The 13,678-nt window shown below is 42.2% G+C and overlaps 1 non-coding gene across 1 annotated transcript; it reads left to right on the forward strand.

Annotated features, from left to right (window-relative positions):
• LOC141610243 (small nucleolar RNA R71) lies at positions 1-107 on the forward strand. The gene has a single exon (XR_012528143.1). It is a non-coding gene; the product is annotated as a small nucleolar RNA R71 (small nucleolar RNA).
• The last annotated feature ends 13,571 nt before the right edge of the window (positions 108-13,678 follow it).

Consider the following 13,678-nt stretch of genomic DNA (forward strand, 5'->3'; position numbering starts at 1 on the left):
AGTCCATGATGAGGACATGAGCGACAAATTTCTTTGAATCGCTCCCAAGCTTCATACAAAGATTTTTCGTCCCTTTGCTTAAAACCCGTAATTTGAGCTCTTAGCATGTTAGTCTTTTCCGGAGGGTAGAATTTTTTGTAGAAAGCTAGAGCCAACTTCTTCCAAGATTCAATTCCAAGAGTAGCCTTATCAAGGCTCTTCAACTATTGTTTCGCGGTCCCAATTAGAGAAAAAGGAAAGACCCATCGAATTTGGTCTTGAGTCACTCCAGTTTGTGAAATCGCATCACAATAGTCACAAAAAGTGACCATGTTGGAATGAGGGTCTTCACTAGGCATCCCCCCAAATTGGTTTCTTTCGACTAATTGGAAAATGCGAATTTTGCAATGAAATTTCCGGTTAAGTGTTGTGGTGTGGGAGTACCATTGGGTAGGTTCTCCTTGGTTGGTAAGGAATGTGATGAAAACTTAGGCATTGTGGGGTGATTGTGCGGTTGATTTTGTGCTGGGTTCTCCTCACCTTCTCTTGCAAAAGGGTTGATGAACTCAATAGTATTTGGTTGAATATCTATAACCTCCCCAATACCTCTCAAAGTATTGCTAGCAAGTCTTCTATTGGTTGTCAAAGTCCTTTCAATTTCGTGATCAATGGGTAACAAGTTACCTTGTGATCTTCTAGACATGCAAAATATCAAACAACTCGAAAATAATTAGAACAAACCTTGGGGAGTTTTACTTCCCCAAGGCAAAGAAAGACACAACTAATAATAATCAAAGAAAATCAAATCAATTAACACCGTCCCGGGCAACGGCGCCATTTTTGGTCGAGTCCGCTTTGAGCTTAGATTTCGGTTACTTGTCGTTAGGAGCACCTAGACCAAAAAAATATTTATAACTTCAAAAACAACTCTACTACTAGTAAAGAGGCAAGTAAAGGTCGGATCCCAAGGGACGGGTATTGATGTAGGATTTTCGATTGCAAGTAATGGTGTCTAGGGGTGTCACAATTTGGGTTGAGATAAGAAGATCACTAAACTAAATAACAATAAAAGTAAACAAGCAAGATGACTAAAATGAGATGTAAACAATTGATTAAAAGCACTAGGGTGTCATGGTCTCATAGGGGATTCATGGGAATTGGTCATACAAACATATTCTCAAATTATAAGCAAACAATTATTTTTGTGATAGGATCGAGGTTGTTTATATCTTACAATCCTAGGAAGGTTTGGGTCCCGGAGCCGAATCGATTAGATTGTACAACACCTACAAGTCGACTTAATCCTCCCCACTCAACTATATGCATGGTATAATGAGACTCGAGTTGGTTTATGTCTTACAAGTCTCATTGAAAAGGTAAGTGATGGGTAAAAAATGCAAGGATTCATAGGCTCGCATTTCATCAAATATAACATGTGCATAAGTTGAGATCACAACAAATAAGCAAATAAATTATGAAAACATATTAAATTAAGCATGGATCATCCCCCATGTTGGTTTCCCCTAATTCCCCATTAACCCTAGTTAAGGAGACTACTCACTTATTATCAAGTTTGACATATTAACAAGGTTGTCAATCATATTAACAAAGCAAAACATGATGAAAAAATGAAGATGATTACCAATAATTAAAAAGGGATTAAGAGAATTATACCTAATGATGATTCCAAAAGAATAATGCAAAGAATAATAGAAGTACTTGATGATTGATGAAAGGTTGTCAATCTCCCAATAAACCCAAATAATCTTCAATTACCCAAAATAAAGGATGAACAATAGAGAAATTAAGGAAATGAGATTTGTATTAATACTTGATTAGAAATTGATTACAAGATTAAAGAGAGATTAGAATAATATAAACTACACTAAAGATTGATAAGAAGAGCATGATAATCTAATTAGACTAATGGGGTATTTATAGTGGGGATTAGGTGCACAAATTAGGGTTACTAGGGGCTTAAATGACAATTATATCCTTGAGGAATCGCTCCTCTCAAGAAAAGATGCGGGTCTCCTTTAAGCTAGTCTTTCAAAAATATGCGCATCTTGAATGAAGAAAGAAGGGGGCGTGTTTCTCTGGAGGACAATCCGAGCGTCCAAGGGTCGGGACGAGCGGATTGCATAGGGCTTGGACGAGCGGCCTGACAACTTGGACGAGCATCCTGGGGAGCTTCTGAACGGGCGTCCCGAGGGGTGAGACGAGCTGATCTTAGCTCAGCTTCCATTTCTTCTTTTCTTCCTCCAACAATCCTCCAGGATTTTGTCGGGGATGCAAGGATCTCCTTCATCATTGCCCATCTACTACATTATGTACAAAGGCCTTCTAGTCTTGTCTTCTATTTGATTCTTGGTCATTAGAATCGATCAATTTAGCTCTATTTTGCCATGAAAATGCAAGGTTTGCACTCCTCTCCTACCAAGGAAACAAAACCTCAAAGAATATGCAAAACAAAAGACTAAAGATAGTAAATGACCCAAATATGCACTAAAAAGCATAGGAACGAGACTAATTCAGGGACTAAATATGCTCAAATATTGATCACATCACAATCCCACAAAAACTATCCCCACGAAAATTCCCTCACAAAAACTATCCTCGGAGGAATACCCCTCTAAGGTACCGTCAGGACCACGAAGTCAGTGACATCTGGCGAGACGACGTAGATAATGTCTACACTGTCTACGGAAATGGCTAACAAGCCAAAGAGATTGATCATCTTACTCGATCTAGATGCCCTTGCCAGAACCCAAACAACACAACGAATAATCCGACAACAACAAATGACCAAATCGTCCTGGACGTGGACGTTTAAGCTAGGGTTCCTGAGAACTCGATTCTGAAGCAACTCCAGAAGGCCAAGGCCGAAATATCTATTTGGCAACTGATTGCCATATCCTTCAAGTACCGGCAGGCTTTGCTTCAAGCCTTGGGGAAATTAACACTGCCTTCCACCTCCTCACGCGAAGAAGTGGTAGCTCATATGACCAAGGATGTCCCTGACTTGGACAACCCGATCGTCTTCTCCGACGAAGATATCCGTCCTTTTGGAGCCAACCATAACTTGGCCCTGTACATCATCGTGCAGTGTCTGAAGAAAAACGTACCCATGGTCCTGGTGGATGACGGATCTGCAGTCAACGTCATTCCACTCAAAACGGCTCATAGGATGGGGATCAAGGAAGCTGACTTAATCCCAACCAATCAAGGAGTGCGCGCCTACGACGGCGCTCATCGTAAGGTCGCGGGCCTTGTCACCTTGACCGTCGCAATATGACCCATGGAGAAACAAGCCAGTTTCCAAGTGGTCAATATCGACGCATGGTTCAACATGCTTCTAGGACGCCCCTGAATCCATGCTCCCAAAGCCGTCACATCAACCCTTCATCAAAAAATCAGGGTCCCCTTCCACGGGAAAACAATCAGAATTCCTGCATCCCCAATCAAGGCTGTCATGAAAAAGGGGACAACCTCTCAAATCATTGAGGAGGACGACAACGAAATGTAGGGATTTCAAGTTGTGAATACCCTAACTGACGAACCAACACCTTTTAATTGTGATCCGTTCTCGAACCTCACAGTCAACCGCATCTTGATGCGCCAAGGTTATTTCCGGGGCCTACCTCTCAACCCACTGAAAAACACCCTGCCTCCTATGAGACATGCCAAGGTCCCCAACATCCCCTTCGGGCTAGGCTACGAGCCAACGGATGAAGACATTCAGGAAATGGGTCTCCTAGTAAGGAAGCGCAAAAAGCAAAGAGTTATCCTCCACCTCTACTACTTGACCCTCAATGGATACTTCGTCCCTGAGGGAGAGTCTGAACTTTACAACGGCTTCCATGAGCCAATCTACGACCCCATAGCAAAGGTCAAGCACCCGGGTGTAGAAGTCTTTCAAGACTACTACTTCATCCCCGACAACAACACCGAAGCTGCATCAACCAAGTCTGAATCAACCCCTTGCCAAGACGGGCAAGCTGTGAGCCTCCATTTTCAGAGAAGACAACTACAAGCACCTCAACCATGAGGAGATCATAAACATTGCCATCAAAGACAACCATTTTGACTTCACTGCCTTAATCTATGATGCTAACCCAGAGAAAGCTGTCCAAGGCTAGGGGAAGATTGTCAAATGGACCGATCGTCAAGGCCACATTCTGAAGATCACAACTAGAGAGGGCCCCATGTTCAACCAGGGAAGTGAAGACGAGACGAGTCTGATTCCGATACTTATGACAGGTCTGAGTCAGAGTCTGTCTTAAGTCCTAACGTTCACGATGCCCCGGTCAAAGTCCCTTTTCACCTGTTTTATCAGAAACTTGTGGCTGTCTCAGAGGCTGGGTCAACTATAGTCACCCCCACTTATGCAGAAGGTAGCAACCTGGAGCTTGTTCCAGGGGCCACCTCCTCAACTACATCGCCTATGAGTGCCCATGAGATGTCTGTCCTATCCGAGCTTATCGATGAGGTCGACTTAATGAATGCTAAGTTTGCTCACGACTCATCTCAATTTAACTGCATTGTAATTATGAACGAATATGAGGAATTTGACTTGAGTGACTACCCACCTCACCGAGCCAAACAATTCGACAAACGAGATTATAGAACACCCATCATTGAGGAGACTGAGCCCATCAACGTAGGAACCAAAAATACACCTCAAGAACTTAGGATAAGGACCACCCTTGACCCCTCCGAAAGACAATAATTCATCGACCATTTGCACGAATAAAAGGACGTATTCACATGGTTTTACAAAGACATGCCTGCAATCGACACAGAGATTGCAGAGCACAGGATACCCATTAAGACCGGAGCTAAACCCGTGAAACAAAAGTTGCACCACATGCGCCCTGAGTAGGCCCTGAAAATCATGGAAGAGGTAGATAAGAAATTCAAAACAAGATTCATTAAAGTTTCCAAATATTCTGATTGGGTGGTCAAAATAGTCCCCGTAACCAAATAAGATGGGAGGATTCAGGTTTGCATCGACTTTAGAGACCTAAACAAGGCGAGTCCAAAGGATGACTTTCCTCTGCCACACGTTGACATCTTGGTAGACAACACCGTCGAGGACGCCCTATTATCATTCATGAACGAGTATGTTGGGTACAACCAAATCAAAATGGCTGTGGAAGACATGCACAAAACTGCTATCACCTCACAGTGGGGTACATATTACTACACTGTCATGCCCTTCGGCCTAATCAACGCTGGAACAACCTATCATAGAACCGCTACACCTCTCCTACATGACATGACGCACAAGGAAGTGGAGGTATACGTCGATGACATGATTTTAAAATCAAAAGAGCGAGACGGTCACATCAGCGCCCTTCGAAAATTCTGTGCATTCGGGGTCACCTCCGGAAAACTCTTGGGACACGTCGTCAGCAAAAGAGGCATCGGAATCGATCCCACCAAAATCAAAGCTCTCCAACAAATGCCTCGGCCTAAGAACGAGAAGAAGATTCAGGGATTTCTCGGTCAAGTCCAATACATCAGCCGCTTCATAACCAAACTCACTATGATTTGCCAACCTATCTTCAAGAAGCTCCGCGCCACCGATCACACCGGTTGGGACAATGATTGTTAAAAGGCCTTCGACAAGATAAAGGAAATCCTATCCAAGTCTCTCGTCCTCTTTGCACCTTAGCATGGAATTCCCTTATCCCTATACATGACCGTCACTGACACGGCCATTGGAGCAATGCTAGCACAAACAGTCGACGGCGAAGAACGAGCCATCTACTACATCAGCAAAAAGTTCATCGAATTCGAAACAAGATACACCCAACTGGAAAAGACATGCCTTGCCCTGGTTTGGTCAACAAAGAAGCTGCGACATTACATTTTCAACTACACAGTTCACATCTACTCCAAGATGGACCCTGTCAAATACATCTTCGAAAAGCCCGTGCTAAACGGAAGGTTGTCTAGGTGGACACTCATGCTATCCGAATTTGACCTCAAATGCATACCCCTCAAGGTTATCAAGGGAAGGACAGTCGTCGATTTCCTAGCAGAGAATCCCGTCAACGAGGATCCAACGACTGACACATAGTCACTGCCTGAAGAAGACATCCTTTGTGCCGACACCAACGCATGGGACCTATACTTTGACAGTGCATCAAACTTGAGAGGCTTCAGAGTAGGAATACTTCTGATATAACCGAAAGGAGGGCACGTCCAGATCTTAGTCAAACTAGACTTCGTCATCACCAACAATGCCGCCGAATACGAAGCATGCCTCATCGGCCTACAAGCAGCCATAACACTTGGCATCAAAAAGTTGAGGGTCCACGGCGACTCCTCACTCATTATCAAGCAAGTGTCCGGATCATGGAAAATCCGAAGCGACAGCTTAGCACCATACCAAGCAAAAATTAACCAGGAGGCCGAATTCTTTGACCAAATCGACTACTTCCACTTGCCACAGGAAGAAAATCAATTTGTTGATGCCCTAGCAAAACTTGCTGTGCTCGTCAACATACCCGACAACATGGCATCCATGCCCTTATATGTCCAGAGAAGGAGGGAGCCAGCTCACATTTGCGCCATCAACGACTACGAGGAAAACCATGTCGAACCTTGGTACCAAGCCATCCTCAACTACAAAACCAAAAACGAATTCCCTCCTAACTCCAATACAAGAGGACAAAGAGCCATCCATTTACCTGCATCACAATTCGTGATAAACCAAAAACAACTATATAAAAGAACATCAGGGGATCCTTCTCCTTTGCATTAACCACCGCAAAGCCAAGAAAGTTATGGAAGAGGTCCACGATGGAGAATATGGCTCTCGCATGAGCAAAATGATGCTAGCCCGAAAAATCATGCGGTTAGGCTACTACTGGACCACCATGGATGCCGATTGCAGAAACTACGTCAACCATTGCCACAATTGCCAAATCTTCGACAACATACAACACATGCCACCACCCCTTTTATACACCATGACATCACCCTGGCCTTTCTCGACCTAGAGCATCGACATCATCATCAAAGTCAACCGATAGGCACCAAAGGACACTGCTTTGTCCTTGTCGCAATCGACTCCTTCACCAAATGGGTAGAAGCATAATCTTATACAGTTTTGACTGCCAAACAAGTGGCCAAGTTAATTCAAGACAACATCATCTGCATATATGGGGTACCCTATGAAATCATCAGAGGCCAAGGCTCCCACTTCCGGGGCGAAGAGCAAGCCTTGTTGGACAATTACAAGATCAAACGACACTGATCATCCTCCTATCGTCCCCAAACCAACGGATCGGTAGAGGCAGCAAACAAAACACTCGTCACCATCATTAAAAAGATTTAGGACAATTACCGCGATTGGCCGAGCAAACATCCATTCGCACTCTGGGGATACCGAACCTCCATTTGACTACCAACAGGAGCAACACCCTTCTACCTAGCATACGGTACGGAGGCAGTACAACCAGTGGAGTTGGAAGTTCAAAATCTATGCATCCTACTAGAAAGTCAAGTTCCTGAGGCGGAATGGACCCGTCAAAGGTTTGAACAATTCACACTCCTAGACGAACGGCGACTCAATGCCTTGCACAACGTCCAGCTATACCAACGACGTATACAACAGGCATTCAACAAAAAAGTGAAACCCAGAAACATCAAATAAGGTGACTTAGTCCTCAAGTCGGTTCGAGCACCGTTAACCGTCGATCCGAAGGGGAAATTCAAACCCAATTGGGGCGGGCCATACCTAGTCAAAAAAATCCTTTCGGGGGGCTCAGTGAGATTGAGTGACCTAGACGGGAAGGACTTCACTTATAACAGCCCGACTATCCGGCCAAGATAATTGGAGCATTACCATCTCGTTTTCCCGAGGTAGTATTTCAAAACTTCAATGAAAGAACATTTTATAAATAAATGTAACGTTTAGTGAATTACATAAACGTGAGCAAATGAATGAAAGTACAATCATGACATTTATAAACTTCTAATCAACTAGACTCGTCTCGCGACTAATCAAGCTCGTCCCATCTCCCGCGTGCTAACCAAACAACCTGTACTTAAACTGCTCCCTATATGACCAAAAGATATCATATGGATCGACACAGGCCACCCCAAAAGAGATAGGTGACATTAACACAGGCACACAAACGTCAGCTTCAATAAATAAAGTGTGGCAGACTCGAGTATGACTATGCAACATGATTATGATATGGATGACACACTATCCAATTACCACCACCACGGTACCGGGACACGCCCAGACATACCAACAACCACACTAGTACTGGGTCACGCCCAGACATATGAACCACCACAAACAGGTACCGGGACACGCCCAGACGTACCGGGCTTGGAAGCCAACCGGATCCCCTGCCAGACATCGTGTCTCAACGACACGCGTCCCTCCAAACTCAAGTCATCAATGTGCACATCCTTCTTGTAATGGGAAAGCTCCAAGCGGCGGCCCAAGCGGAAGACGGTCTCCCAACCGCTTTCCGTCTCCTCAACAACCACAACACCATCACAAACCACCATTATACAAGATAACCAACAACAAATGCAATACTACACAAGTGTACCAAATACCGACTCATCTTGACCATTATTGTCTTATAATATATCATAACCACCACAATTACCTCTTAATGACATAATTAGTGACTAAATATGTTCTAATGCAACTAATCTAATTAAAGAAGACTAATTACAACAGCCACCATAAAACATGTGATAATCACAATATTGAAACTGAGTAGGATTAACCTACCTTTTAGCAAATCTCCATAAGTTAATCCAAGACAACATGAATCCATCTCATAAAACCGTCCCATCCTACAATAATCACATAACAACTATCATAATACATCCTAATATATTAAAATACAAAACACCTTATTATTACCCTCTAATTACCCATAAACACATACTAATTGCTAATTAATCAATCCAATTTAAAACCCCAAAAGTTAGGGTTCATAAGACTAGAAAAGGGTAGATCTTTACTTACAATTTAAGAGGAAGGAAGGATTAAGGTGAGAAATCCATTAAAACCAAGCTTGAATCCCCTAATATAGTGTTTGTGAGGGTTTTAGAGAGAAGGGAGAGAGTTTGGAGAGATAAGGAGGAAGGTGGAAATGATTTTAGGGTTAAGGGAGAAAGGGATTTATCCCATGTTCTGAAAACAGCGGCACTCGACCGAGTGCCGAGTCCACTCGGCCGAGTGGACTTACTCGACCGAGTAGTACTCCACTCGGTCGAGTGTACACTTCACTCGACCGAGTAAACCCACTCGATCCGCAGCAACGCCACTCGGTCTAGTCCAGGTCTAAGGCAATCCTTCCCTCCTGAGTGATCTCTTATCAGTCTAAAGGTCCTCTCACGCGTCCTAAGGTCTAAGTACGGGTCCCACAAAGGCCAGGTATTACAATCTTCCCTCCTTAAAAAGAACTACGTCCACGAAGTTTCCCTCACTCTCTCCTTGTTGGGGCTGGTGTCCTTTACAGTTAGTGCAAGGACTTATAAATCTCTAAAAGGATCAAAGGGTATACTTTTGTATCATAATCAGTTGATCCACGTTTATCAATAACGGTTGGCTTGCTAGATAAGTTTGACGTTATTGTCATACAGATGGCGGTGATCAACTGGTCCCTAAAAGTCACACCTATAGGATACGTTTGAGAGATATGACAGTATGAAAATACAGTCATGTTGATGCCAATTATGACTAACCAGTTAGTCGGAGTTATTGACTAGTAATTAGTCAAACGCGATGTTGAGACAATTATTTAATACGGATTAAATAACATGGGCTAAGACGAATTAAACAGTTAATTCGTAAATTAAATATAAACGATTATATTTAATTAATGTATATTGAATTAATTATACAATATTGTCTTTGTCGGACATGTATTAATATTTAGACTAATCCGTGTTATTAGTCGATGTATTAATAACCGATAACCGATGACAGTTTATAATAAAACCCGTCATATACATTTTTAGCGGAATTGATCGGACCACGAGTTAATAATGAGGAGAAAGTGGAAAGCCCACTCCCTCCTCCATGAGACCCGCGGACCGAGGCTACAAAAGGAGAGGCTCCCTCTCCTTTTGACCTAATCATTCATTTTACATGAAAATTAGGGTTTTGAAGAGTATTTTTCTCTGAAAAACCTCGATCTCACATCGAATAACCTCACAATAGCTCTCTCGATATTGCAAGTCAATTAGAGAGCATTTCTAGCACAAGGGCATAGTCTCAGACGGTCTTGGGTGCAACGATTAAGAGGAAATCTCTGTTGATTTCTGTTCTTTACGCCGCGCATCAAAGGACCCGAGGTTGATTCTTAATCTTTATCGTTTTTCTATTGTATTTCGTTTATGACCATATTTCATATGTTAAATTTACGTTATAATCCTTAAATTTAAAGGGTCTTATACGGATATTACCCCACAAGTGGTATCAGAGCGAGGCCACGTAAATTTTCTTTGTGATTTTTCATAAATCGATTTGAAACGATTCTGTTTTTGTCTTGAAAACCGTGCGGCATCAGCCATTTTCTCACGGCAGAAATTTTTTTTTGCTGTTGCGTTTTTGTGTTTTGTAAACCGTGTCTTGTGTTTACACGGCTGATACGGTTTTTGCCCGTTGCATATTGTTATTTTACACGATCATTATAGCAATATGTTAATGTTTTGCAATTTGTTGATTTAATTTTACACGGTTTTGATCAAAATTGCAGTAGGTTTTGTTTTGTCAAACTGTTTTCACGAGGGTTTTTAGTTTTCAGAACTTGTTTGGTCTCGATCGAGTGGATTTCTACTCGATCGAGAGCTTTTTCTGTCATGATTTTGCTCGATCGAGTCCTTGCCGTACTCGATCGACCACCTTTAAAACCCCATCTGTTCGATCGAGAAGTCCTCGTACTCGATCGAACAGATTTGCTAATAAAAGTACTCGATCGACCACCAGTTTAGTCGATCGAGCACTTTCTGTTTGGCATTCCTCTCGATCGACTAGCAGTTCAGTCGATCGAGCCCTTTTGTTCCTCGATCGAGCACTTTTGTCCACTGGATCGAGGGATTTTTTTTCTGGCAGCTTTGAAAATTTATTCTTTTGTTTTAAATTTTCTTTTGGCCTTAATATGTACTTTATACGGATATTGTACACTCGCTATGATTGTGAAACGGTTCACACACGTACCATTGAGTTATTTTAAAGCGTATTTAAAGTAACGGATTGTAATAGATTAAAATAAACTGATAGAAGCGGTTTTATCACATAAATTTTAATCGTTAAAAAGGTGGTTTGGATAAATTTAACATAATTACGGAATTATGTCACGAATAAATATGTTTTAGTTGATGCATTTTCTTTTATCGTTAATTTGAATGCCGTGAATGCTTAATATTACGTATTTAATTTTTTTTTTTTTTGCAAACGGTTGTAACTTAGTGTGGCCTTAGTAGAACGTGTTACCGTAATGATGGAACACGGGCTTGGTTGTATTTTGAGATCTCGTATCTCCGTTTTGGATTTTTCACTTGAAATTACAGTTTTTGTATTTAGAATGTAAATAGGTTTATATTTGTAAATTTTAAATTGTAATTTTTGAGAAGACCAAAGATGGAGACCGGATGCTCACTCCCGCTACTTGGATCAAGATGGAACATCAAGACAAGCTTCTCGGGTCCAACGGTGGATTCCAAAGTTGTTTTATGTTCTTTTTATTAGGATAGGCCACACTAGGAATTTTATTTACGTATTGCATTCATTTATTTATTATATCGTAACGATAAATTGCATCATATTCCGCCTAAAAACCAAACCACCTACTTATTGCATGAAAACTGACACATATAGAGGTCACGAGTTAGTTTTCTTTGACATTCTTATGTCACATGATTTTAAGCCATCACCTAAATTAATTCATTCACGCAGACGCTAGTTATTCGTTCACTTAAAATGAATTGAAACTTAGTTGATGGGATCTTCCTCGTATAAACAAAAATTGAGAACGGTCTTTATAGGTCAAACTCCAATGAATCCCTTCTTCGTCGGTAGGCATAATATGACCCCTTCTAGGTCGGGTAAGTTGGAACCGATTGACTTATTTTATCTCAACACTATGGTCACTCGTACGATCCTGTGATCATGGTGGACTATAGATAGGATTTACGGAAATCTATCGACCAAGAGTTTTTACGGAAGAACTAGCTAAACAGTTGGCTTATCAATTTACGGAAATTGAGTCTTGGGATCACTTGTATTATTCTTGAGGGAGATCAATTATACAAGTGCAATGAGTCTACATGATTAAAATAAATTTTAAAATAGACTTAAATCACCTCGATGAGTTGCTTATTTCGTTCTTGTTTTCCTTTCTTTTTCAGTGTAGATCACGAACTTTTAAACTGCTAATAACAAATGGATGGTTCTACTGATAACCCAATGCCAAGTGCCACATTGGACCGTGAGTCCTGGCTTCGGATCTTCATGAATCGGATGAATCGGTCTACTCGATCAAGAATGATGGATCAAACTTCGCGGACGGGAGGCAAAGATTACGGAATGCTTGCCGCTGGCGACGGGAAGCTCAAATATCTATTAGAGCCCATCCCGGCAAACCCAGGTCCCACGGCTAGAGCTGCTGAAATCACCAAGTTTAATGATTTCTGTATGGAAGCGGGTGCGATTAAAAACGTACTCATTTTTGCAATGGAACCCAATTTGCAGAAACGCTTCATAGCCCATGGTGCGAACAAGATTTTCACCACACTCACCAAGGAATTCTCGAAAGCACCGAGAATCGTGACCTATGAGCATACCACTCGCTTCTTTGATGCGAGACTCCTGAAGGGCCAACCAGTTAGCCCACACATTCTCAGCATGATTGAGAATGTCGAGAAGCTGGAGACGCTTGATTGTAAGATCAGCGAGAACATTGTTATTGACCGCATGCTTCACTCACTCCACGATGGTTTTTCGCAATTCAGAGCGAATTACTATATGAATGATTTGAAGAAAAGTCCCCACGAACTGCACTCCTTCTCGCATGCACCGAGAAGGACATGAAGTTCAGTGGGAGTATGAAACAGGATGTTCTCGTTGTGTCAAACAAGGGCAAGGGTAAGGGCAAAGTTCAGCCAGGCCTAGCAGTAGGCAAACCGAAGTTTAAGAAGTCGGGTTCAGGTAAGAGTGGGCCTGGTGAGTCGAGCACCTCATCAGGCGCGACAAAGAGCAAGAATGAAAACATGGAATGCCATCATTGCCACAAGACTGGGCATTGGAGGCGTACATGTCCTGTTTATCATGAGGACTTAAAGGCAGGTCGTGTTAAACCTGTTGGTATGTCTTCTTCTTCTACTTTTATTCATATGATTGAGATTAACCACGCAAGTTACGGAACTTGGGTACTTGATACTGGTTGTGGTTCTCATCTGTGTAATCATGTGCAGGGGCTCCGAAACATCGAACCCCTCGTAAAGGGTGAGGTGGACCTGCGTGTTGGGAATGGAGCAAGAGTGGCTGCCATCTCAAAGGGGACATATGTGATCCAGCTTCCTAGCGGATTTGAGTTGTCATTATATGACTGCTATTATGTACCCAGTCTTTCGAAAAACATTATTGATGCGACCATAATTGGCGCATATTTAGCCCCCGAATTACCATTGTTTCTATGCTTTTTAGTGC

Source organism: Silene latifolia, chromosome 10, assembly GCF_048544455.1.
Source record: "Silene latifolia isolate original U9 population chromosome 10, ASM4854445v1, whole genome shotgun sequence".
Classification (NCBI taxonomy): domain Eukaryota; kingdom Viridiplantae; phylum Streptophyta; class Magnoliopsida; order Caryophyllales; family Caryophyllaceae; genus Silene; species Silene latifolia.